The following is a 26,026-nucleotide window of genomic DNA, read 5'->3' on the forward strand; positions in this document are numbered from 1 at the left end:
GAACAAATAGCAAATATGAGCCCAGCATAGACCAACGCACATTTGCCTGTATTTACGAGTATATTTAAACTTACATATGTATGCACATATATGTGTACATAACAACATACACATAACTGCAGGCATTAATAAAAATTTCTATGAAATGTATAAACATACACCAACAACAAATAATTTTGTTACAGTACTACTGGCAGTTAAATTTGTTTGCGTACACAAGTGCCTGTGTGCATGTAAGTGAGTATTTGTGTGTGTGTGTGTTTTGGTACATTTTAAAAAGTGCTTAGGCTGAACATTGTAATCCATAAAAAGCAGACGCAGGATAAAAAGGACATTGTACTCATAGCAGAGCAGACAGGCATGAGTACATGAATATGGAGCACACATCTGCATACTAACAGGCGAGTATTAAAAAGATATTAGTATGTGTGTGCATATGTATAAGCATATTAGTAAGTGCTTGAGTGTCTGAGTTGAATGGCAAATTTGTCGCCCACGCACATTCAACGGCATAGGACTACAAAATATTTATACACACACACACCCACACACGCATGTACAGGTATTGGATGGAAGTATGTTTGTATGCGCTTATGTGTAGGTGCGGCATATTTGAAAATTCCAGAAGTGTTGGCTGAGAGTGCGTCTTGTTTGTTACCGAAATGAGGCTTTTGAAGTGCGACGTTCATTGTTGTTACTCAGCATTGCGCACATGACCGCCAGCTCTTCAAAATCCATCAGCCGAGAACGCACCTCAACTTGAAAGATGCGAAAGAATGTAATGAAAATTGAAATAGGATGTATGAATGCTTCAATTGCTGCTAGTATAATTATATTGTACACAAACAAAATATATGTACTGGCATGCTTTTACCTTAATAACTTTTTTGTATGCAAATTGTAAAGCAGCGTTAATCGTTTGCTGACTGAAGGCTGTCCTTCCCAAGTGCCAACTCAGCAGTCAATCAGCGCGTGAAGACGCCATTTTGTTAGCTTAAGAGGGGAGCCTGCTGTAGAGGCTTCAAAAAATTGAGTTTGTTTTTTTGCATAAATGTCTTCCAAACTATCCAAGAATGTGTCCTCAAAATTTCAGAAGCAAATTCAAAATATTTTCAGAGTTACAGAAGAAATTGTGAGCAAGCGTTGAGCAGGTGTACGAGCGGCCGGATCGCTCGAAGTGCGATTTCTCGATTTTTTATTTTTACGATTTTTCCTAATTGGCGGGAAAGATAGGGAAAAAGTTAAACGTCCTATCCAAACGAGATAACATTGATTGCATTCGGAATTAAATTCTCTTCTAGTTGAACCTAAAAATCCTTAAGAAAGTTATGACTAACTCACTTTTTAAACAATCTAAAGTGAATTTGTTTTTCCAAAACAATGATTTTTTTTTAATTAGCGAAAAATTGTTGAATTTCTCACTTTTTGTTTAATTTTCTTGGTTTAAATAGAAGCTATACTGTACTAAAATAATAATTTTTTTTAGGTTTTTGGTTTCAGATGAAAATTGCGACCTGCATCTTTCCCGTCACACGACACATGCACACTCGAGGCACCTCGGCAAAATGCTTGTACCAAGCATAATGTAACATATACAATATTTTAATGAAAAAATTTGAGAAGACTGCTGAAATATATAGCAATAAAACCTGAAAGTTTCGTTTTAATCGAATATTTCTTTCCTTCCCAAAAGAATTCACGAAGAAATCGATTTTTTGAAGCCCTTAAAGCAGGTTCCCCCTTAATTTAAATTGTTTTATAAATTTAACAACGTAAAGTTGCCAGTTTTGGGCTCGCCAGTATACGCGTTAGCTTTCCACATCCTTTCTTGTTATCCAGTACTTATCTAATTGATGGAAACCCTCGTTATTCGCAACAGGTGCTGTAGTAGAGAGGCTCTATTCTTGCGCGTTTCATAGCTATAGCATGGCGACACATTTTTCCATTTTTGTTTTGTTATTTCACCAAGTTAGGTTAGGTAGTGCTGGCTGATCTATAAAAAGATCTCACTTCTCACCTCTAGGGTTCATTGTGTAGCCAGTGTTATGTATTGAAGACATTATTTTATGTAATTCTTGATGCACGTCTTCGCGAGTTTTTAGAAGGCGTCCAGCTTTTTGTCGAGTCCTACAAAGAGCAGGTCCAGTGGTAAAGCAGGTGTTTCAAAAAATCGCTAGCATTCACTTTGTTGCTTGTATTACACCCATTGCTCTTGACTAATCACATTTTGGCTGTGTGATGTGGGGTGAGTCGGTGTCCCGTCAGCACCCCAAACAATAGTTTGCAGTCTTTTCTAGAGAGTGATAAAATAAAGTAAGTAGTTTTCGTATTCCAAGCTCTTACCATAATTTTGGCAGTTTTGTGTGAGGTTGAGCGTTCCCATATCGACTGCGTTTCCAAAGTTAGTTCCTCATTTAGTTATGTTTTCAGAATGGTAACAGGTATATGTCTGACGAGCTGAATCGCGGCAAGCGAATACCTCCTTAGCGAGCTCATCGGTTCTTTCATTTCACTATATTCCTTTTTTCTCATTTCTTTATATTCCTTTCTTGGTATCCAATAAATAGTGACCTGTCCATTTGCGCAGAGTTTATCCATTTTGCATCGTCATTATTGAAAACATCCCGAGTTAGTCCAAGGAGCCATAATTGCTTTAATAGCCGCTTGGCTATCAATGAAAATGTTTGCTAATTTCAGAGCCGATTCAGCTGCTCTTGTTGCAGCATAGATTTCAGCTTCAAATATACAACATTAATTAGGGAGTCTGAAAAACTTTTAGAGATCTCATTCCGGACAAAAGACAGCCGTTTCTACTCCTTCTTCTATTTTTTTTATTCCCATCTTTAAAGAAGTTGCATTAATGGTATGTGAATTTTAGACCTTTCTGCCATCCATTACACTCTATAATGACGCTAGGTATTTTGTCAAATTTAATAATTTATGAGTGGCCTCGGTAGCTTAGCTTAAGTGCACTAGCCTGCCATCCCAGAGGTCGTGGGTTCGAATCCCATCTAAAGCATGTTCCTCGCACTTTTCCAAATTTACCTACTTTCCCTGTTTCTAAAAAAAAAATCCTCCAATTCCATTCCTCAACCCCAAAAACTTATCCTTTCCATCCTTACTCCCGCACAATAGGCTGCGCATTATTTGCTTTGTGGCTGCTAAAATAAGTAGAAAAAACGAAGAAAAACACACTGTTCCACATTGCATCAGTGGCGCCAGCAAGAAAAAGCGGGCGACCGCGGTAATAGCGCAGACACATGAAATTTAGCGAAGTCCTCAACCATCTGTGCGATCCTTCTGCCAGAAAAATGTGAGACACAGATGGCGCTCCAAGCAGTAAAAAGGTGTTTTTCCTAAGCAACGACATTTGCGCATTCCCACTACTTAGAACTGGTAGCGGCAGGCTAAGCACCTACCCTGTCAGAAATCAAAAAACAGATTAACGAAACTAATGCAAGACTGAGTCTTGTCGAAACCCCATGCTCCCGAGAGGAGTGAACAAAGAGGGGGAAAATCGTGAATTACGTAGTCTGGCCTTCCGTTTTAATCCATAATGATTCCGTGAACTCTGCCTCTGAAAACCTCTGTGAGAATTATCCTGATATCTTCAGTCGTAGCTCAGATCTTTTGGCCGAGTTTCTTACTACTACTAATTCCTCCATTTAGTCTCCATTACAATTTGTTATCCATAATAATACCTAGGTATTTAGTTGTTGTTGTTGTAGCAGCATATCATTCCCCATACATATACGGGGAATGCTACTGAAGGAACAGTCCTGGGCCGAATATAAATCCGGGTCGTTCCAGTTACGTATTTAGTCGATATTTTTGATGTCAACTCAACTCCTCTAAGCCTGGGCGTGACCAGTTTGTAATCCTGTACCTACTTGTAAAGAAAACTAACTCTGTTTTGTGTGGGTTTACTTCCAGTTCGACCATTTCCTCCCACTGGTAGATCTCTCTAAGCCTCTTTGTGAGTATTTTACTCATCGTTGGTGGACACTTACCTGAGATGATATGAGCCAAGTCGTCACCATATTCCGTCAGTTTCATTCCGCTTTTTTCAAGTTTCATGAGAATCTGATTTATCACTTTGTTCTCTATTTAATTTTATTACTTTTTTATGAAAATGCTACATAAATCCAAGTTTCACACTTTGTGCAATTAAAACAGAAATTGAATACATTTCTAACAACTTTTTTTCAGAATTTTCAGAATCATTCTGTGTATGCAAACCTATTGAATTTTATGTCGTACAACAAAAAGTGCAAGTTTGTAGTATCTCAAAAATCACCTTGATTTTCGATGCTTTTTATTTGTTGGTGGTCTTGTGCATTTGCTTCATATAAAAAATGCTCCGGTAGGAAACAGCCGGCGCCGTAAGCAAAAAACAAAAATCTAAAAACCAACGCAGCTGCAATATTTTTGAGTTCTCAATCACACTGACTGAGTCAAAACAAGCTCTTCAGTGTATTTGCGTATCCATACAATTCGTTGCCCAGTTCGCTAACACTAGACTGACCCTTAATGATCCAAGTCTGAAGTACGTTGAGTATCCCTCTCAATAAAATGTACGTACATAGAGGCCGCCATTGAATTATCCAACACAACTAATCAAATAACTGCGTGGTTTGCAACACCACAAAGTCATACTTCAAACATCAAAAAAGCATACAACAGCAATAGCATAAAGGTTTTGCTGCAAAAGAAATGAAAGCTCCGACGCATTTGGCAAATGAACGTAATAAAAAAATGTTAACAAAGCAGCAAAGCAATTAAAACTAACACTTTGAGAGGCGCAAAATTCGGAAATATAGGAGCACTTACAGTCTGTCTAGTGGAAGCGTCACAGCCTTAACTTGTTTTCGTATTTAATGCGTGAGGTTTATATTTAATGCGGTGATTTGAACCGAGTATTTTCAAGTGCAATGGAAAGTATCGAACATAATCCTAATAACTAAAGCAGAAAAACATTTGGATGTGGCGTACTCTTAAAGATGAATAAGTCTGCTTCCTATTTCATCGAAAGCCTTCGGAAAACTCTTATTAAATCGGCTCCACTCTCTAATTGCACAAATAAATCTTATCCTTACGCATCAGTTTGGATTCAGGAAATATCATTCCACCATCGAGCAAGTCAACTCTGTATATTATTTTGCCAGAGAAGGATTTGAAGATAGAGCATTGACGGCATCACAGCCTCTTTAGACATGGCAAAAGCATTTGGCAAGGTATGGAACGAGGAGCTGGTATAACAGAAAATGAATCTTCCTCATACTTTGTTTATGCTACTAGAATCATATTTATGAAGCAGACACTTTTGAGTTAAAATAAATGAAGAAGTTACCAATCTCTGTGAAATCAAAGCAGGTGTTCCGCAAGGAAGTTTCCTGGGACTTTATGCGCTCTCACTGCCGAGCTACCTTTAACAGTAAACACATATACAGCCACATATGCAGATGACACTATAGTAAAGACTAGAAATAGTTACGCTTCTACTGCTTGTAATCGGTTTCAGCAACACTTTGACATCCTTTGCACATCGCAGAATAAATGGCGCATAAAAGCCGATCAAACAAAACCAGCGCAAATAACTTTATGCTCAGCAAGGATACTTGTCTCCCAATACATCTCAACAACTGTCAGATACCCCAAATGCACCACACTAAATACTAGGTTGTTCAATAAGAGAGGTCGTTGATACTAGCCTATGTTTTTTTTTGTTATGTTGGTACACTTTTTATACGAACGTACGCGAAATTTTATTTCACTCTCTCAATACATTCTTTTTTTACAAGCCATTTAGTATCGATGTGTCGCAGTATTTTCTCCAATGGAAAAGATCAACAACACCAGAAATTGTAGAGGATATACAGGATATCTTATGGTGAAATTTTCGAGTGACTGAAAGAGATTTAGTAGAAGCCCTAGGCATCTCATTGGGCAGTGTAGTCAATATTTTGACTGAAGTATTGGGTTTCAGAAAGCTGTGTGCACAATGGGTGCCGCATTCGCTAACAATGGAACAAAAATACATTCAAATGTGACTTAATCAGCAACGTTTAGGGTGTTTTCGAAAAGATAAAGTGAATTTTGTGGGACAATTCATTACTATCATCATGATCCTAAATCGAAACAAGAGGCTAAAGATTGGTGTGAACCTGGCTCTTCGCCTCCGAAACGATTTCGTGTCCAGAAATCGGTCAAGAAGGTGTTGGCATCAGTTTTTTCGGATGCGAAAGAAATTTGGTTTGTGGATTACTTGAAAACTGGATTACCTTAAAGCCTGCTGTAACATTTGAATCAGCTGAAGAAAGTATTTTTCTAGATGGCAATGCAGCGTGTCACAAAATCATTTTGACTATGGTTTGAATCCATGAATTAAAGTTCGAGTTGTTGGGGAATCCACCGTATTCACCAGACTTGGGCCTTAGTGACTTCTATTTGTTTCCAGACTTAAAAAAGTGCAAGCGTGGAAAGCGTTTTTCATCAGATGATGAGGTTATAGCAGCTGTGAAGCCCTTCCAGATTCTCACTTCGGGGATGTAATTTATAAATTGGAATCTCATTGGAGCAAATGATGATTGATGTTCAGGGGAACTACTATATACTGAATATTAAAGAGTATTTAAAACCATAGCATTTGTGGCTTTGGAACCGTAAAACTTGTTGAAAAACCTAGTACTTAGGCATTCATTTTGATCGACGTCTTACGTGTCAATGTGATATAAAACATTTTCAAAGCAGTATCAGCTTGGAAGAAAACTTCGCTACTTTGCCTGTATTGGCTACAAGGCCAAAAATCCAGGCTTTCGCTGGACAATAAGCCGCTAATGTATAAAAGAATATCTACAGGAACTACCACAAAAATTTTAAATATAGACTTTAGAACTCTGTTAAACGTTTTTTGACAGTTGGTATTTAAAGGGTTAGGGCTAGGCAGAATTTTAAAAAAATTGGATTTTTTGTTTTGCATTTTCTTAAAGAAAAATATTAAATAAAAAAATAATATTAAATAAAATTAAACATTAAAAATATTGTGTGACAATTTGAAGTGAACCCGAAAAATACCTTTCGAGTTATTCAACAAATAACAAAGGGCGCTCGGGTGCTCGATAGCAAAATTTTAAATGCGTTTTTCTCAAAACTATGTTTTTTGAACTGGTGATCACTGTAACTTAAAAACTGCTTGATGGATTTCAATAAAATGTATGCTGATTTTGAAAAACATAAAAACCTTGCCGCGAAAGATTGGTTTTTTTATACAATTCATTGTCGCTTTTTTTTATCGAAAATTTGAAAAATATTTCATAAGGACGCCGTGCTGTTAATTTTGAAAACCAAAAAAAATATCTTCGATCAGGCATAAGATTTTCTATTAATAAAACTAATTTCTCTTATCCGATTGGTTTTAGATAAATCTCCAAGGACTTGTGATGATCACTGCAATGGACTTCTGGAGAAACGCGCTCCACACAAACAACGATAACTTTTAAAATTATTATTATTTAATTTTGTTAAAGTCAAGTCGAAATATGACGTATTAATGTTGTGTTTTTATTTTTGTAAAACAAAGCAATTGGCTAGCAAAAAAAAATATTGCAAATTTTTTTTTAGGTCTCTGATTACCCCTAACCCCTTAAGGATTAATAAAAAAAAGAATAAAATTTTTTCCTGTAAGTGGTATAAACAAAATGGGCAAAATAATACCTACTAATGTTAAGCAAAAATAGCTTTTTTATTTTTTGACATATTTATTTTTCTCTTTTTGTAGGTTAAAATTGAATTGTTGGAAATCTATTGTGGAACCCTACCGCAAGACCACCTACAACGACTACAATACGCTATTCGTTTTACACAATTAGCCACAGAAATTGATTTTTTAAATAATGTTTTGATGACGGATGAAGCGCATTTCCATTTAAATGGTTATGTCAACAAACAGAGCTGTAGTTTGGGGGCCTCTGAAAATCCAAAAGGAACACACTGACATCAGTTGCACCCATCTAAATGTACTGTTTGGTGCGGTGTTATGGCCACTAGAGTTATGGGTCCATATTTCTTCGAAAATGAGGATGAAACGTCGGAATCGATTTCAGGAGCTTCTTACAGAACATTGATTGAAAACTGTTTGCGGCAGTATCCTAATTTGTGGTTTCAACAAGATGAAGCAACTGCGCATACTGCTAGGCAAACTATAGACCTGCTGCGTGAAATTTTTGGCAAACGTCTGATTTCCAAAAATTCAGATTTCCCTTGGCCACCTCGTTCGCCAGATTTGACTGCGCCCGACTTCTTTTTATGGGGATATTTAAAAGACAAAATGTATCTTAATAAACCAGGGACTATTAGACAGCTGAAGCAAAATATTCGAGACGAAATACTGAGCCTTCAACCAGAAACATTATTTGGTGTAATGAAAAACGCGTTAAAAAGAGCCAATCTTTGTATTGAGAAAAATGGTGGACATTTGTCTGATGTAATATTTCATACATAATTTCCATAAAATATATTCAATGTATAAAAACAATTAACCAAAATAAATGATTATTGCAAAAGTTATTTGTGTTTTACATTAGTAGGCCTTATTTGGCCTCCCCTGTAGTACGTGCCTTAAAAGTGCATGAAACCGTAATTCATATAACTGCAGGTCAAACCAGAACTGTGCTTGTATTCCTGTTCATTAAAAGTCAGTCAAACTTTGTAAATGAGTTATTTTTCGTTTACCAAATGCGAGATATGGAGAAAAATGATGACCAATCAAAGAGAATTTTTTGAAACTTCAAACTTGCACTTTATTATATTAAAATCCAAAGAGCTATAAAATTTGCAACACAAATTTGTTCGAGAGATCCTAATTAAAAGTGGTAATAGTGGTATTGAGATGAAAATTTTCTGGAATTTTTCGTAATTTTTTATACAAATTAGAACTTGGAAAAATAATAAAAATTCCTGAAACAAAAAAAAAAAAATAGAAAAAAATAATCAAAACTCGCAAAAATGTTATGTGCTATCTTTTTTCAGCTTGTTGCATGTACAGATGTTGGTGTAAGTATTAGATACACAAGTGCAAGAGCTGCTTACGCTCGCTTGTGCAAGGTTATTTTTCTAATTAAAAATTATATTTTTGCTTTTCATTCCAAGCTGCTCTGCATTATCTATGCAAACTAGGTTGCGGTTACTGCTCTTGGTTTCAATTAAATTTTCGTGAAGTAGAAATATTCAAAATAAATTAAATAAATAAATATCAAGTAAAAACGAATAAAATGGGTTTGAAAATTGATAGCAGAAAAATATACAGCCGTACATGCAAATTCACGGAATTTGAGGTATGTGCGGTCAGCACGCCAGTGGCAGGATAGTTGTCCATTAAATGTAAAATCTAAATATACTAAAAAGATTAACTGAGAGCTGAGTGCTTTCGACAAAGGTAAATTTTAGTAATACATGCATACATATGCGTAATATGTTTAAAAGGAATGCGCCCAGTAAACCAGAAGTGACCGAATTTTTCAATATTGATAGAATTTGCGAAGTTTGTATTTATTTATTTTTTTACGTGAAATCATTAAATCTAATTAAAGTTCATTGTATGGTGCAGTTAAGGCAACTAGCAGTAAAGGCGCAGCAGATTAGATGGATTGGCCACATCATAAGAATGCCCAATGAAAGAATCCAAAAGGGGGTGTTTACTTTGCGTCCAATTGAACAAAGAAAGAGAGGCCGATCAAGAAAGAGATGGCTAGATGACGTAGAAGCAGACTTAAAAGCGAAGAACGTTCGTAATTGGAAAAATGAGCCAAGAGAGAGAGAGACTGAATTGGAGGAGGGTTGTTGACGAAGCTATGGTCCACCAGATACTGTGAAGCTGAGAGAGAAAGACAGACAGCAATAAAGGCCATTGCTTTGAGAGTTTCACAAATAAGTCTTCCATTGCTTTCGATAGCCCCCAGTAAAGTTCAGAAGTAATTTTACGTTTAGTATAATATTTTTTCCTTCAATGCAAAAGTCTGTGAAGAGTTTGATAAACATGTCTTACGCCTCTATTAGCATTCCCTTTTAAAAGTAATATATCATATCTTCTAAGAAGGCATTTTAATAAGAGAATTTGGAACAATTTTTATTATATTTCTATTGGTCTTTTAGTTAGATAATCTGCAGGAGTACTATGAGAATGCTCATGTTTGTGAGAGGAGTAAATTGTAGGATTGTGGCTGAATTGATTACGTCGAACGACTGTTTAAAATCTATGAAGCGGTTGATTGCAAATAAATCAAGATAATTCGGGCATTTGGGTAAGCTTTTGAAAGTATTTATTTAGTTTACTACAATCACTGAAAAGGGAGGGAAATGACAGTTTTGGCCGCTTGTATGCAGCAGGTCTTCCACTTGGGAAGAAAAAATGATAGAAAGGTCTAATGTAATAACTCAGATTCACACATCTCTATTGTTTATATTATACGGAATACCAAACAGGCCACGGCTATAGTCAAATCCCTGTACGTGACTATTACTCGGTAAGTTTTTACATAAAAAAAAATATGGTGCATTCGTTATAAAAGAAAAGGCGCAACACCGCAACGAAAAAAATTTCAAAAAAGCAAAAATATCGAATTTTTAGCCACTTAAAAACCATTCAAGTGTATTGAACTAAAATTTAGGAGCTCATAAAACCGAGTACCGAATGAGTTTTTTTAAGTTGCTTAAAAAATGTGAAATTTTGAGGCTATGCACGGATCAAGCCATTTTTTGATGTCTTCATATGAATGGAGCTGCTGGTCAGCTAGACCATGTCCCATCGATCAGAACAGGTGATAATCGGACGGCGCAATATCTAGGGAATATGGTAGGTGGGGTAGGATTTCCCATTTCAGTGTTTCCAGGTAGGTTTTAACGGATTTGCCAACGTGAGGCCGAGCGTTTGCATGCTGTAGAATCACTTTTTCATGCGTGTCCGCATATTGCTGCCACTTCTCGCGCAGTGCTCGGTACAATCGCATCAATTGAACTCGATACCGATCCCCAGTCATGGTTTCGCTTGATTCTAACAGTTCGTAATAAATATCGCCAACTTGGTCCACCAAATACATAGCATTACCTTCCCAGCGTGAATATTCGGACTAGGCGACGACGTAAAAGCATGACCGGGCAGTCACCATGACTTTCTTTGGATTGCTGTAATGAATCCGTTTTTCATCACCCGTCATGATGCGATGAAGAAAACCCTTCCTTTTTTGCCACTGGAGCAGTTGTTCACAGGCGAAAAAACGACGTCCAACATCCCTTGGTTTTACTATAACTCATAAGGAACCCAACTCCCTTGTTTTTGAATCATTCCCAAAGCATGCAATCGCTTGGAAATGGATTGGCGGATAACTCCTAATACTGAGGTAAGCTCTTTTTGCATTTGACATGGATCCTCATTGAACAATGCCCCCAATTCAGCGTTTTCGAAGGTTTTTGGCCTTCCTTCACGCGGACGGTGGCCTACATTAAAATCACCGTCTTTGAAGCGACGGAACCAGTCTCGGCACGTTGTTTCACTTAAAGCAGCATCTCCATAAACTTTTTGTAGCTCTCGATGCGCTTCAGCCGCCGGTTATTTTGAATGAAAGAGAAAAACCAACACTTCCCGCAAATGACGACTCGGCACAAAATTAGACATTTTGACAAAACCAAAAGTAGGTATTTAATCCAAAATGAAATCACTAATGTGTCGAAGCAGTTTGTTTACCATATGCCTAAGCTTGGTTTATGGTGTTTAGGTTATGTTAGAATCGACTAGCACACCTGCTGGCGGCATCTAGTCGCAAACAGCGGGAACTTAGTTGCGCACCTAATACTTATATATAAATGTAATTAGGAAGGAAAATAAGACACAGAATCAATCGAAAATGCCTGTTCCTATGCGTATAGTTAAATCAAAATTGGCAAAAAACAAAATCAAAAAAAAAAAAAAAAAAATGTGACCAAAGTGGAAAAAATTACAGCAAATTGGTTAATATTGTAATACAAAAATTAACATTTAACGTTCACATTTATTTTACTACCTTTAAGTTGCACCCATTTAAAAAAACTGTACTTATACCACAATGATGTCTATTCAGTTCTTCGCTCGAAATTTGTGAATGAATGATAGCCTAATGAAGTAGTGCTTAATCGAGTTACGAAACCCATTTGTCTTTTCCCCAAATCCGGTATTTTTCGACGAATGTGCTCTCTCAAAAGAAGTTCGACGCCTCGATAATATTCTTTATTTTCCATCTAAGTTTCCCTTGTTCGACAAGTGGCAACCACTTTAAAAGGAATTTGTAAGAAATGAATTTATAAATAAATAAATATATTTAATTGCTTTTATACGATCGTTGTAGTCAAGGCTTCCTGAATTAGTGTAAGCTGTGAGATTTCTATATACTACGACTATAACTCCTACTAAAATGTGTCTTTTTGATGCTTTCTGAAAACGGATACAAGGAAAGGTGATTACAATACGCAATTAGAAAGTTAAAATTATCCAGAAACATTTTAGGCAAATAATTGTACGGGAACTTGCCGTAGCTAACAATTCATGCGAGCCAAGAGGAGTATATGGGCACGCTTAGTTCAAGCTAAATTGTCACGAATATATTGTGAACTCTTCCAATTATGAGAATTAGGGTGAATGGATTGGTAAAGTAAGCAATTATTAGAAATATAATATCGAACGAAACCAGAATCCCTATTCAAACCACCTAGAGAGTCAAATATTTCGGTATTCATCTTAATCATTTTTTAAACTATAACGATCACATTAACCTCCAAGTCGAGAAGACCGCAAGAGCTTTCGATATCTGTAAAAAAATCTTTTCATCGAAACTACTGCGCAAGAATGTCAAAACATTAACATATCAAACACCTGTAAAACCGATACTCACATATGGTTTCTCAATTTGGTACAACATTTCACCCTCATATATGGAACGGCTAAGGAAGCTTGAGAGAAGAATACTACGATCATGCACTTCTGTATACAGATCACAAAATAGTAACTATACCAAACAAATCTCAAATTCAAAGCTTTATAACACGGCGAAAGTGCCCAGAATTGATTGTTATGTTATAAATTTGATAAGAAAACATATCCGGCGTTGCCTATACAATACCAATAACATATTAATAAGAGCGTTTTACTACGAAAGCGAAGATTATTTATCACTAGCTATTTCTAAGGGATTTGCGCCTCCGCCAATAATATATCACATATTCAGAAGAGCGAACAATAGAATAATCACATCAAAAACACTTAATGCAAATAATCAACGTTTTGATACATACATATATTTCAAGCAGCGTCAAAATCGAATCCACCCTTACCATTCAAAACTGCTGGTGGTTAACAAATGACCCGTAACCCTAACTCCACCTTTCTAGTCTGACTCCCTTCTTTTACTACTTTTAAGCCTTTTATTATAAACAATAATCTATGCATCGTTTTTGTTCCCTTTTTCCCTGCATCAAAGATATAAAATATTTTAATAACTTCTAAGTTAAAACAAAATTAATTGCTATACTAAGGAAAGCTTACTCGACATCAGATAATATAGGTACTTGAGAGCTCGTCTAGGGACATTGTACGACACATCATTACTATACTAATACTATTGTTTATTGTAGTACTTAAAATTATTATTTGGAAATAAATAAACAAATATAAAAAAAAGAAGCAATTATTAGAATTTTTTACGGCATAGGACGCAAAGGTGAATTCGAAGTAATTTTACAAAATAAATATTGTAAATTAATGTATAAGGATGCAGGCTTGGGTGAGTAGGTACTTTTTCGGCTACGGTCGAATGTAACAATAAACTTGAGCTGCACTTCATAACAGAGACGATTATCACGCGTGTTGGATACTAAGCCGCGCACTGAAATCAAACTCAGTTGGTACATATTTCCAAGTTATCTCAATCCACGCATACATTTTTCCTAACCTCTCAGTTATCGTAAATATAAATCACTCTTACGTTATTATCACTTAGTTAGTTAGTACACAAACGTGCAAAGTCGCAAGATCTTTCTAGCCTCGGGCAGTTTGGGACCACTCGAGGACACTTCTAAGGCCAACAAAACCGCAGCTCTCGAATTTGGTAGGCATCCTTACCGGACATTGTTCGTTAGGTGTCCAAGTTAGGCGTACTTTTTGTATAAGTTGTCTGGAGAATGAGGTGAAAGCTTCTTTACACCCACTTCTCTGCTGCGCTGCGCTTATGGGGCTATGATTCAGTTATCTGGGCTCTTACATTTCTGACACACCTGCGGTTATAGCAAATTTACATATATCTCTTATGGTGAAGCAGTAGGTAAAAAAGTATTTAGCCATCTTTTGGTCGTCGTCGTGCTGAAATCCAAAGCCCTTTCTTCCTTTAACCCTGCGTCTGCTCTGTTTTTTCGTTCTGTTTCTTCTTTTCTGTATGGCATCACACTGGACGAATTTTGATTCTTTGTCCAAGTGGGGCCCTTCGCGTGAACACCCATTTATCGCGTTCTTTCCTAACATCTCTGCAAATATTTCTTTGAATTCTCTTTCGAAAATTGTTGTTCAGTAGGGTCTATCACCCGCCTTTGTCATTCAGTACACCTTATATTTACGCTCATATATGAATTAAAATGTAAATTTTTAATTTATGCCTCTACAGTATTTCAAGTCATCTCATCTGCGTACATTTTTAAAAGCATTTGTTTGTTTTTGGCTTGTTTGTGTTCGTGCGTCTGCTATCTGGCTGCTATACACATACCATATACACACACATACATATATAGACAGACATGTTAACAAGCACATGAAAACATGATATCACTAACTGAAATCACTCATACGCAGCGTTGATCCTTTTCATACATTTGCATTTATGTATGTACCTGCACTAAGTATTCAATTTATGTATGTGTGCATGTATGTCGCATACAGTTATCCTTATTGTACTTGATGCTTTTGTACTTTCAAGTGCTATCTGGCTCAAGCGGATTCTCGAAAGTACAAAACGAAAGTTTAATTTACATATACACACACACACAAACATGCGTTTATTTATACACACATACCTGCTTATATGTTCTTATTGTAAGCACTTAAGCGATAAAGAGATAAGTGAAGGTAAAATGTACAATACATCCATATACAGTATAAGCATAAGGGGAAAATATATGATGTTCATCAAGACTACTTGCTTTTGTACATCTTTTCCAGCGCAACCTTCATTTCAAATGTTACTACAATTTTTATTTAAAAGAAAAGTATTGCAAAACAATTGTTTTTATTATTTTGTTGCTTAAAACCGGCTTTCAGTGCTTAAGAGCAGAGAAAGTGAATTCAGTGCCAGAAGTGCAATTTTAATGTGAGTCCATTGCAATAAACCTTTCAGCTAAGTGGCAAGAAATTTCTAACTCTTTTGCGAAACCGATTTTCATATAACTACATAAGTGAATGGATGTTCATTGTCGGCAAATAATAGCTGTTGAAAGAAAAACTAGATCTTGATCATCAAAACGACAGAAATTGGTCTACAGAAGCCCCTGGCCCCTCGTCCATTGTTAAACATCGTCAAAATCCGCGATCTGTCATGGTATGGGGTGGAATTTGTGCCAGTGGCAAGACCCCTCTGATTTTCATAGACCAAAGAGTCAAAATCAATAAAGAAGCTTACCGTCAAGACATATTAGAAGCAGTTGTTTTTCCCTGGTCCCAGTAGTACTTTGGTGAAGATGAGTGGACGTTTCAACAGGACTCGGCACCAGCCCACAGAGCAAAAACAACCCAAGAGCGGTGCAAAGCCAATTTCCCCTCTTTTATTACTGCCCAAGAATGGCCACCCTACTCACCGGATCTGAATCCGATAGATTACAGCGTATGGTCGATTTTGGAAACAAGGGCCTGTGCAAAAGGCCACAAAACTTTAGAGTCGCTATAGCAAGCGTTGTGTCGAGCGTGGGATCGTTATGTAGACGAACTACGGCCTATAGCCCAACATTTTTTGAAACGTTTGAGCTTGTGTATTCATGCTAAAGGTGTCCACTTCGAAACTGGCTAAATATAATGTTACTCAAACATTGTCTATTAAATTTTCACAATTTGTTTTGAGCTACTAATATATCAATGATAAATTTTTTTCATTAAAAAAGGTTGTATACACTTATTTTTTGTCACTCTGTATTATTAAATTTAAATATATTAAAATTTTAACGCACATTGAAACGTTTTCTAAAACCTACAAATAAAAAATTAGAAATTTTGATAATTTTTTTTGAATTTTATACTAAGTTTTGACCTATTATATATGAATACAAATTTTCATTAAAGAGTGAACCACATTCCTATTGATAATTATTTAAAGTATAATTAGAATTTTTAATCATTTAAAGTGTAATTAAATCAGCCGATTCTTAACTTAAAAAAAACGTTGTTTCTAATAGCGGTTGCTCCTCGAAGGGCAATGACAAACCTCCGAGTGTAAAAAAAGCTCTGTCGTTCAGAGTTGGTAAAAAAAGTAATTTTTTTCAAGAAGAAGTTGACTCGTAAAAATATTTATGATTGTCAAAATATTCCAAGGAAAATTAATCCACTTTAATGTTTACTATAAAAGGTTGACAATAATATTATTATAAATTGCCTTATAACACTTTCAACACTTGATGCAATATAAAGATTTCTTTGGAAAATATTTGGAGATTTCTATCCAAATTAAAAAAATAAACCAAACAAACCATATTATAATTTTCTTCTGCTAAAATGGTATACTTATTATGTACTTTCTGATAAAACTATTAAGTTTCTGTAGTTTGCGCAATGACCGAATGGTTACGATATTTTAGTTTCGTACCAATTAAAACAATAAAATTTCACGAATGCAAATTACGAACTAAAACTTTGAAATGAAAAACGAAAAATTCAAATGTACTCGAACTAAGCTTACCACCTTCTTCCATAGCACATGAGAAAAATGCTATTTCGTGGTGTACTCTACAATTCGAAAATAATAGTTTAAGATTTATTAAATAATTCACCAACGAACTTAAGTTATGCGCTTAAGTAGCACACGGCGTATGAGTAACATGCGCTTCTAACAGGCTTCGTGTGTGATTTCTCAGACATTCCAAATATTCGCCGCTCGCTGCTTTCAAGAATTCGTAGATTTTTATCTGATACTTTGTTTTTTTTTTTTTGTTATGCATATAAGAAAGTTTTTCACACACACACACATCTGCATATGTATTTGTTCGCACAAATACCTCGCAACTAAATGTTATGCATAACTTTTCTGACAGCTATTGCGCAAAAATAATATGTTGCAGCATGCAAGTGAGGAGTTAGTTGGTATATTTTAAGGATTAGGAAAAATAGCAAAGCTGCTCAAGATAAAGAAGCACATGTGTTCGATGATAATAATAATGATAGGATTATCATGATTGGTACTGATGCTAAGTAAAGATGATGACTGGGCTGCTCATCCTTCTATACTCTTTTTGATATTTCAAGAACTATGTGAGGATGCTACTAGATTTACTCAAGCCAATCTGCTTCTGATTACTGGCAGATTATGATGTACTCAATGATTATAGTCTTTAACTAAATTGATGCTGTTGAATGAGATTTCTGTTAAAGTTTGGCTTGCTGCTGCTGCTGCGGGAGATAATGATTTATCAAAAAGTTGTTTGCATACGCATCTGCTCAAATACATACATGTGCTTGCACGTTCACATGTACATATATGTGTGCTACTTGCCAGCACAGCGCACTTGGGCATGCATTTGAATTTCTGTGCTTATTATTTGCATACATTCGTACAATTCCGACAAAGTGGGAGTAGATTGAACAAGAAAAGTTTCTTCAGATAGTTTGTGAAACTGCTAGTAATCGGAGAAGTGAAAATCAGCAGCAAAAAAGTTCTCCCAGTTAGTTGAGACATAGCGCACGAGCAAGCGAACAGGTGTGTGACTGTGCCAGCCGGCAAACCAGAGTATTATCTCTGCTACGGATGGAAAGTTAAATTGCTTAAATGCGTCGAGCCATTAATTGAGCGGATTTTGCAGAATTGAAGGTGGAATAAGCAGAATTTGTGAAATGCTCGTAAATATATGGAACTTGAAGGATAAGGTGATTGCTATGCTAAAAGTTTCAAAGTAGATTTATAGAGAAATGAAAAAAGAATGTCTCCGAGTTTGATTTATTGAGTGCTGCTTCTTAGCAATAAGTTGGTTTTTGTTTCAAGTTTTTTGCTTTCGTTAATGCGTTGTATTTTTTCGTGAACATACGTTTTACAAAATCTTTTTCTTTAAAGCAGTAGTAGGAGGAAATGTTTGCTTCCACTTTTTTAGTGGATAGCAACGAAATGTTGGCGTTTCGGTACATAAATAAATAAGAAAAAAGCTAAGAAAAAAGGTAATGATTATCCATGAATGAAAAGAAAATTGCTGTGTGACATGAAAATAATTGCGTGCCGATGGCAATTCTGAAATATATTTAGAAGAATAATGAATTGAGAAGATGAGGAGTAATGAAGAAATCAAATATTTTGGCAACTGGCCCAAGCAGCATTGTTTTTCTTTTTGTTTGACGAACCATCAAGATAAAAATAATTCTATGTGCATGCCCGAAGTGTGATCAACTTGAGCATTATTTTGCAAAGTAATTTAAAAAATCTGCAGCAGTGGCGGTGAATGAATTTTTTCAGATTTCAGCAAAGCATTTTAAGGATATAAATATTTTCAAAAACTATTTATAACAGAAATGACAAATATATAATGAAATAATTTTCACTAAGCGTTTGATTAATCAGTCAACGTAGGTGAATGGGTTCGTGCGTGACTACAATTCGAGAGTGCATAGGCTCGAATATCCGTACATGAAACAGCAAAACGATAGAAACATTTTTTTTCATAAAGCGGTCGCCTTCGGCAGACAGTGGCAAGCTTCCGAGTGTATTTCTGTCATAAAAAAGCTGATCATCAAAATCATGTTAAAACCAAAACACAAAAAAAAAACAAAAAATCTGAATCAGGAGGTCTAACTTAGCCACATTGAATTTTAACACATTTTGGGGCTGATATTCATCCCAGCAGATACTCTATCGCTTCAAAGCTTAAGCGCTACTGTAAATCAGCTTTTCTAAGTTTATAAAATATTTCATGCTAAGTATTTAAGACAAATTAAAAACCTCATAAGGTTTGGGCCCTCTAGACATTTGCAACCAATTTTTTATTTCCAAGGCTCTCTATGCCTCCCAAGCTGGAATCTGTGAAAAGATAAGCTTCGGAAACTTTTCAAATCTATGCATTCAACTGCAGAGATTATTTAGAGCTGAGGAACATTACTGCTTCATACGAGGGGTGCCTTTTATTTGGCAGGATTTGGCAACCCTGGTGTTGCAATCTGGCAACTGACAGCTGTATCGCAAAGTTTGACATTCTTTGGCTTTTACGTACTCAGAACGTTTTGAAATACCAGCGCTATTTGTGTTGTTTACAGTAACTTAAACGACTCATCTCGGTCCAAAAATGGAATTAAATCGTTAACATTTTCGTGCGATTATTTTTTACAACTTTCGACGTGGATGAACTCAGCAACATTGCATGGATGAACTTAATTCATTTTTTGGCGATGAAGCTCCATCAAGGACCAGTGTTTATCGATGGTATGGTGAATTCAATCGTGGTCGTAGTTCACTCCAAGACGAATTTCGTGAAGGTCGTTCAAAATCAGTTGTTGTTCCGAAAACCATTGATGCAGTGCGCGAACTGATATTGCAATATCGTCATGTGACCTATCGTGAGATTGAGACAATCTTAGGCATTAGTGGGACCAGTATACATTCAATATTGCATAAACATTTGACTGTCAAAAAAATTTGTTCGCGTTAGATCCCACACAATTTGTCAATCGCTCAAAAAAAGGCTCGTGACGATTGGTCGAAGGAAATGCTCAAAAAATACGATCGCGGGGCTTCGAAACACGTCTATGACGTCGTGATAGGTGATGAATCATGGATTTACGCGTATGAGCCCGAAAGTAAATAGCAGTCGACTGTATGGGTGTTTCAAGATGAGCCAAATCCAACAAAAGTTGTTCGCGCACGAAGCACTTCCAAGCAAATGGTCGCCTGTTTTTTCGGAAAAACTGGACATGTCGCAACCGTACCACTAGAACAACGCAGAACAGTAAATTCTGAGTGATACACAACCATTTGTTTGCCAGTTGTCTTCCAAGAAATTAGGAAAACCAATCGCCAAAGACGGATCAATCTTCACCAGGACAATGCGAGCTCTCACACATCGCCTCAAACAACTGCATTTTTGAGCACCCAAAACATCGAATTAATGGGTCATCCGCCGTATAGTCCTGACTTGGCACCGCATGACTTCTTTTTATTGCCGTACGTAAAAAACAAACTGAGAGGTCAACGTTTTTCGACACCTGAAGAAGTGGGTGCATCATTCAGAATGCATGTTTTGGAGGTACCTCATTCAGAGTGGCAAAAGTGCTTCGACAATTGGCTCAAGCGCATGCAAAAGTGTATAGATCTTCATGGAGAATATTTTGAAAAACACTAAAGTGATTTTCGATGATTAAAATTTGTTTTTGTTCTCTAATCCCGACATACAAAAGGCCTCCCTCGTATTAGTCTGGGTAAAAAGAAAACCATTGAAAACCATTATTTTTCTCGGTAAAGGGCTTTAGGGATCGATCGTTGTCAAGGTGGCATTTGTCACTAAACAAATTCTTGCTGTTTTCATCGTTTGTTCCATTCAGGTGTGAGTTACAGGGTGTTACAAATTTTACTGAAAAATAATGGATTTAGTTTTGCCCAAACTAATATTTGCTGTGAACCCATTGTTTACCAAGCTGTTGCGTAGTCCCATTATTCTCTAATTGATACTATTTCTTAGAAATCTGAGTATACTCGTGGGAGTACCCTAAAAAACAAACAACAACAACAACAACAACAAGCAACAACTTTCTGTATCCTGATAAAAATAATAGTTCGGTAAGGCTGTTGACCGCAGGAGATTTCTGGCACCTTTCAATTGATTGGAAAGTAGAATCAATGCAAGTCATGCCTTTCTTGTTATTTGGCGCTGCAAATATTTTTCATTTGTTTTAATACTTGTTTTTGGAATTGATAAACATTTTGATGTGACAGCGGCAGGAACAGAAGAAGTTTTCGCTCGACTGCCATTTTTTTTAATACTAATAAAGGTTGTAAAAAAAGTCTTGCGGTATTTTTATTGAATTTTCAATTGTTCATAAAATTGGTTATAATAATGCGATTTAAGTCAAATATGCGCCGTTTTGTTCGATGATGAGTTCCCAACGAGATGCCAACTTCATAATGCTCCTCTTATAGAAGTTCGCTTCCCTATTGTCAAACAACTCGGAGAGCCAATTTTCACAGGACTCTCTTGTGGACAACTTCCGACTACCAAGCTCGTTCGCCATGGACAGAAATAGGTGGTAATCACTTGATGCGAGATCTGGACTATACGCTGGATGCAAAAGAACCTCCCATCCGAGCTCCCGGAGCTTCTGGGGCGTCACCAAAGATGTGTGTGGGGTGGCACTTCTGCATGAGTGCTGCATTCAAGCGGTCCAGTTGTTGGCAGTACAGGTCCGACCGCAAGACTTTTTTGACAACCTATATATATATAATAAAAAGCAATCAAGCATTGCCAGTGCCAGTAGTTGTCCGATTATTTACATTATCCCAATACTCAATTTTTATCTCAATAGTCAAGCATTTCTTTATTTAATGGTATCTAACTGGTAGTAGTAGTAGTATTTATTGCAAATAAAAGTAAAGTATAAAATATTTTAAATTTACTTATTGTAATATTAAGGAAAAAAAAATAAATATTTATAATAATTTATCGACAATGGCATGAGCCGTCTGTGGATTTATTTTCTGTACAAAACAGTTATTCGGTTTATGGTTTTTAAAGCCAGTTAAACTCTTTTATTAAGTACTCTCTGTATCTGGAGGCATATTTAATGAAACGCAAAAGTTTCTCCCAATGATCATTTTCCCCATTGAGAATCCCAATCAGTTGTGAATGATTTAAGGTAAATTTTCCGAAAAAGACTTTTCTGTATTCTCTTAATATTGGGCAGCGCGCGAGGATATGTGCTATATTTCTAAGCTTGCCTAAATTACACATTGAGCAAGTTTTATTTTCATACTTGATACACATACTTGATTCTTAATTATATTTTTTTAAATAAACCCGACATTTGCCCAATATAATTCCTTATATATCCTACTATGTAGTACTTAAGGCTTTTTGTATGTACATATGTATTCATCCGAGCCTGGTTGTGGATTGTTAAAAGCAATTTTGCATCTTCTATCCAGCTTTCTGATTGTATGTTATCTGTTCGCCAAATGACATCGTTTTTACTAAACAAGTTCTTTAGATCTCTAATCCAGAAGATTTCTTTCTTTATAACAATTTTGGACAGATAATGTAGCATCCGATTTTCTGAGTTTATAAACAAAATTCTGAGCATATATTTAAGGAACAGTTCTAAAGTGAACAAATGATTTTCTTGCATGCCGGTTTCCAAAAAAAGTATGTATGTAGGCATATGTGATGGTAGCTTCTGAATTCGCTTTACAAAATACTTTTGCAATATATCAACTTCTTCAAACCACCCGAAACCCCACACCTGTGCTGCGTATTATTGTATTGAACGACAAACTGCAAGTAAAAGTTTCCATTTAGCCTTCTTTCTTTTTTAAAAGACAAGTCCACGAAGCATTAATACCATTTTTTGCTGCAGCTGTTCTGTTTTCAACATGTTTTTTTTAATTCATCTCAGGTGTTATTTCCATTCCTAAGTAAGTATATCGAGACACAGTCTGTATTTCTTCCTTACTATAATACCATTTTTCCTCTTTACTCAGTTTCCCACCTTTTCTGAACACCATTATTTGAGACTTTGAGCGGTTTACTTCAGGGAAAAATCGAATTTCTGTTTTTATATTTTTCGGAAGAAAAACATCTTAAAAATATACTACAAAAATTTCACACAGAAATTTTAATTAATTTTAAAGTTATAGCGCCGTGGTGTGTATAAAAGCGTGCGACACGCCAGCAGCAGCTGCTCTGCTCTGTTGTCGAAACTTTAAACGCGTTTTTCTCAAAACCATGTTTTCGAAATTTAGGGGAATCACTGACCCAAACCATTCAACCGATTTGGCTAAAAATTTAACCCGTTATTCTAGACACACATATCTAGATCCTGGACCTTTAAAACATTTAATTTTTTTTAAATAAACTATTTATAAACAAAATACGCGTAAACTTTCTTCTTTTCTTCGAATTTTAAATGGACAATAGCAGCTAAATTGAATATATTGTCGACTGTGGAGTAATTCTTCCTGAAGTCGGCTTGATACTTGTTTAAGATACTGTTCTTTTCAGTCCAAGAGTTAATTTTTTCGTTAATTATGCCCATCATAACTTTAGCAATGCAGTTCATGAATGAAATTCCTCTGTAATTTCCTACCAGGGCAGGATCCCCTTTTTTGAAGATAAGAAAAACTACGCTGGTTCTAAAAGCCCCGTCTACTTTGCATTTGTCGTACAGATTTGTGTAAGCACTTGCCATAGCCGTAATGAAAATATCGGGGGCATTTTTTAAGAACTCGTAAAGAGTTCTATCAATCACTGGAGCTTTGTTTAATTATTAAAACTATCTAACTATGTAATCTAACTATGTAATAAACTCATTCAGAAGTGAGTTAGTAAATTATATTTTAGTCTAAGTGTAGATTTTGGAAAAACCTTTCACCCTTGAAATTATATAAATTTTCTGCTCTTGACCATCAAAGTACCTGCCGAATGATATACAATTCCTTATATCGTATGAATAAAGTATAGCTCTTTAAATGATGTAAAGAAAACACGTTTGCATATTTCTGTCCTATATTTTCTGGGCTCTATAGCAATATTTGGGGCGCTAATAAGTTAATCTGCTAGTTGAAATTTGGGTTTCACACCTTCGTTCAGTCGATGGAAATATTCTTATGCAATACAATTTTTAAGTTCTAATCGTATAGAATAAGCCCTGCCAATTGGCGTAATGACTTTTATGGGCTTTATTTCATAAAAAATCCTATATCCCTGAAAATAAGCACTCATTGTGTGTCTTTATTTACCATCTCCCTAATGCACGAAGAGCTGATTTTTTAAACAACAATTAGAAATTGGCGCTGGAAGCATCACGAATGTGAATATTTGTGGTACCTCAAAATTTTGCCCTCTTGCTTAGAAAAATACAACTTCGCCTCATGGGCAGCATAAAGAGTGAATTAAGTTGAAAAAGGTGTACAAGCAAGATAATATAATACAATAGTATATCTACAAAAGCAATACAAAAAAAAAAAAACACAGAATAACGGGCTAGAACAACACAGTAAAACTATATTTTATGAATTGATAGCTAAATAATGTAATTTATCAAATTAAATGCGCTGAACAAACGCATGCCGAACTTTTTCCATTAATTTCGCCAAAAAGGACTATGCTCTTTTTGCCTTCACTTATAGCTGCCTGCAAGCTTGTAGTAAAGCTTAATAAATAACAATTAAAGTAAGTGACTCAGCCTGCGTTATTCATCAGCAAAATTTCCTGCAGCATTTCTAAGCAAGTTGCCTGCGAAGAAAGGGAGTAAACATTTAGTTTAATAAGTAGCTGCCACCTACTTTCTTTGCTTTCATTTGTTTTATTTCATGCCTCTACTTTCGCTATCGCCCACTCCATCTCACTCTGCCACTCTTTGTGTCTGCACACTTTTCCTGTACTTTCGCTACTTTTACATGAATGAATTAACAATGACAGTAACAATGGCAACAAATTCCATGAATGCTAAAAATAACAACAACTACTTAAAAGTGCTAAGTAAATGTGGCAAACAAGGCAACAAAATTGTTTGTTGCAGCAAAAACGGAAACACTAAATTGGGTTGCTGGCAGAAAAATAGCCAATGGCACTTTGGCCAGCGTGTAAAAGTGAAAGTAAAGTTTGTTGCTTATTTTCATGTTGTTTTTGTAGTATTGTTATTGCTGTTATTGTTTCACTGGTGGCAGCTTTTGTACTATTTACACGCCTACGGCCTGCGGCATGTCCTAACTTCGGCTGCGCTATGCTTGGCAGCTAACGCTTATAAATCACCGGCTGTAATAGGCCATAGAAAAAAATGTATGTGTACGTAAATATATGAATGTGTATGTACTTAATGTGTGAACGTGTATGTGTACACATAGCCCGTATAATTTGAGCAGAGGTCCACTGACCAGTGGTGTGCGAACTGTTTGCTAAAATTTGCTGTTTTTGCTGGTTTTTGTGATAGCACAAAAATTGCTTTTAACATAAAACGCGCACGCACATATACATATGTATGTGTATACATGAATGTAGTGTACACCGCGCATAGATGTTTTGTGCAAAATTTATTGCTTTTGTTACTTTTGTCGTTTGTTACTGCTGCACAGCAGCGAGGCTTTTGTGGTCATTTTATGTTGTATAAACCGTACTTATATTGTTTTTGCCTTTATTGGTCTGCCTATTTTCGTGAGCGCTAAGTCAATAAAAGCAGATTATGTAGTTCATAATTTAATTATACAGACAAAATGTTACTCCACCGTGCGAAGACGTCTGTTAATAAAATGGCTCATTATTCTTATATTCATTCCTTTATTTCGGAATTTCTTAGTTTTTGTATTGCTCGTTTTTTGTGTCTTTATTTTGTAGTATTACCGTTAGTTAAGTGAAGCTTTTAAGAGATAATATCCTCAATCACTGCTTTGTATTATTTTCTCAATATATTTTTGTATGTTTTATGTAGCTCTTTAGTATTAGTGGCGGGGCCACAGGGCGTATGAAAAACATTTAATGAACTTACATGAAAATTGAATAGAAAAAATAAAGTACCTTTAATTCACTTAAGACTTTGCTATGGATCGGGGTCTTGGACAATAAGTGAAAAAGTGAA

This window comes from Anastrepha obliqua, chromosome 2 (genome assembly GCF_027943255.1).
Source record: "Anastrepha obliqua isolate idAnaObli1 chromosome 2, idAnaObli1_1.0, whole genome shotgun sequence".
Lineage (NCBI taxonomy): Eukaryota > Metazoa > Arthropoda > Insecta > Diptera > Tephritidae > Anastrepha > Anastrepha obliqua.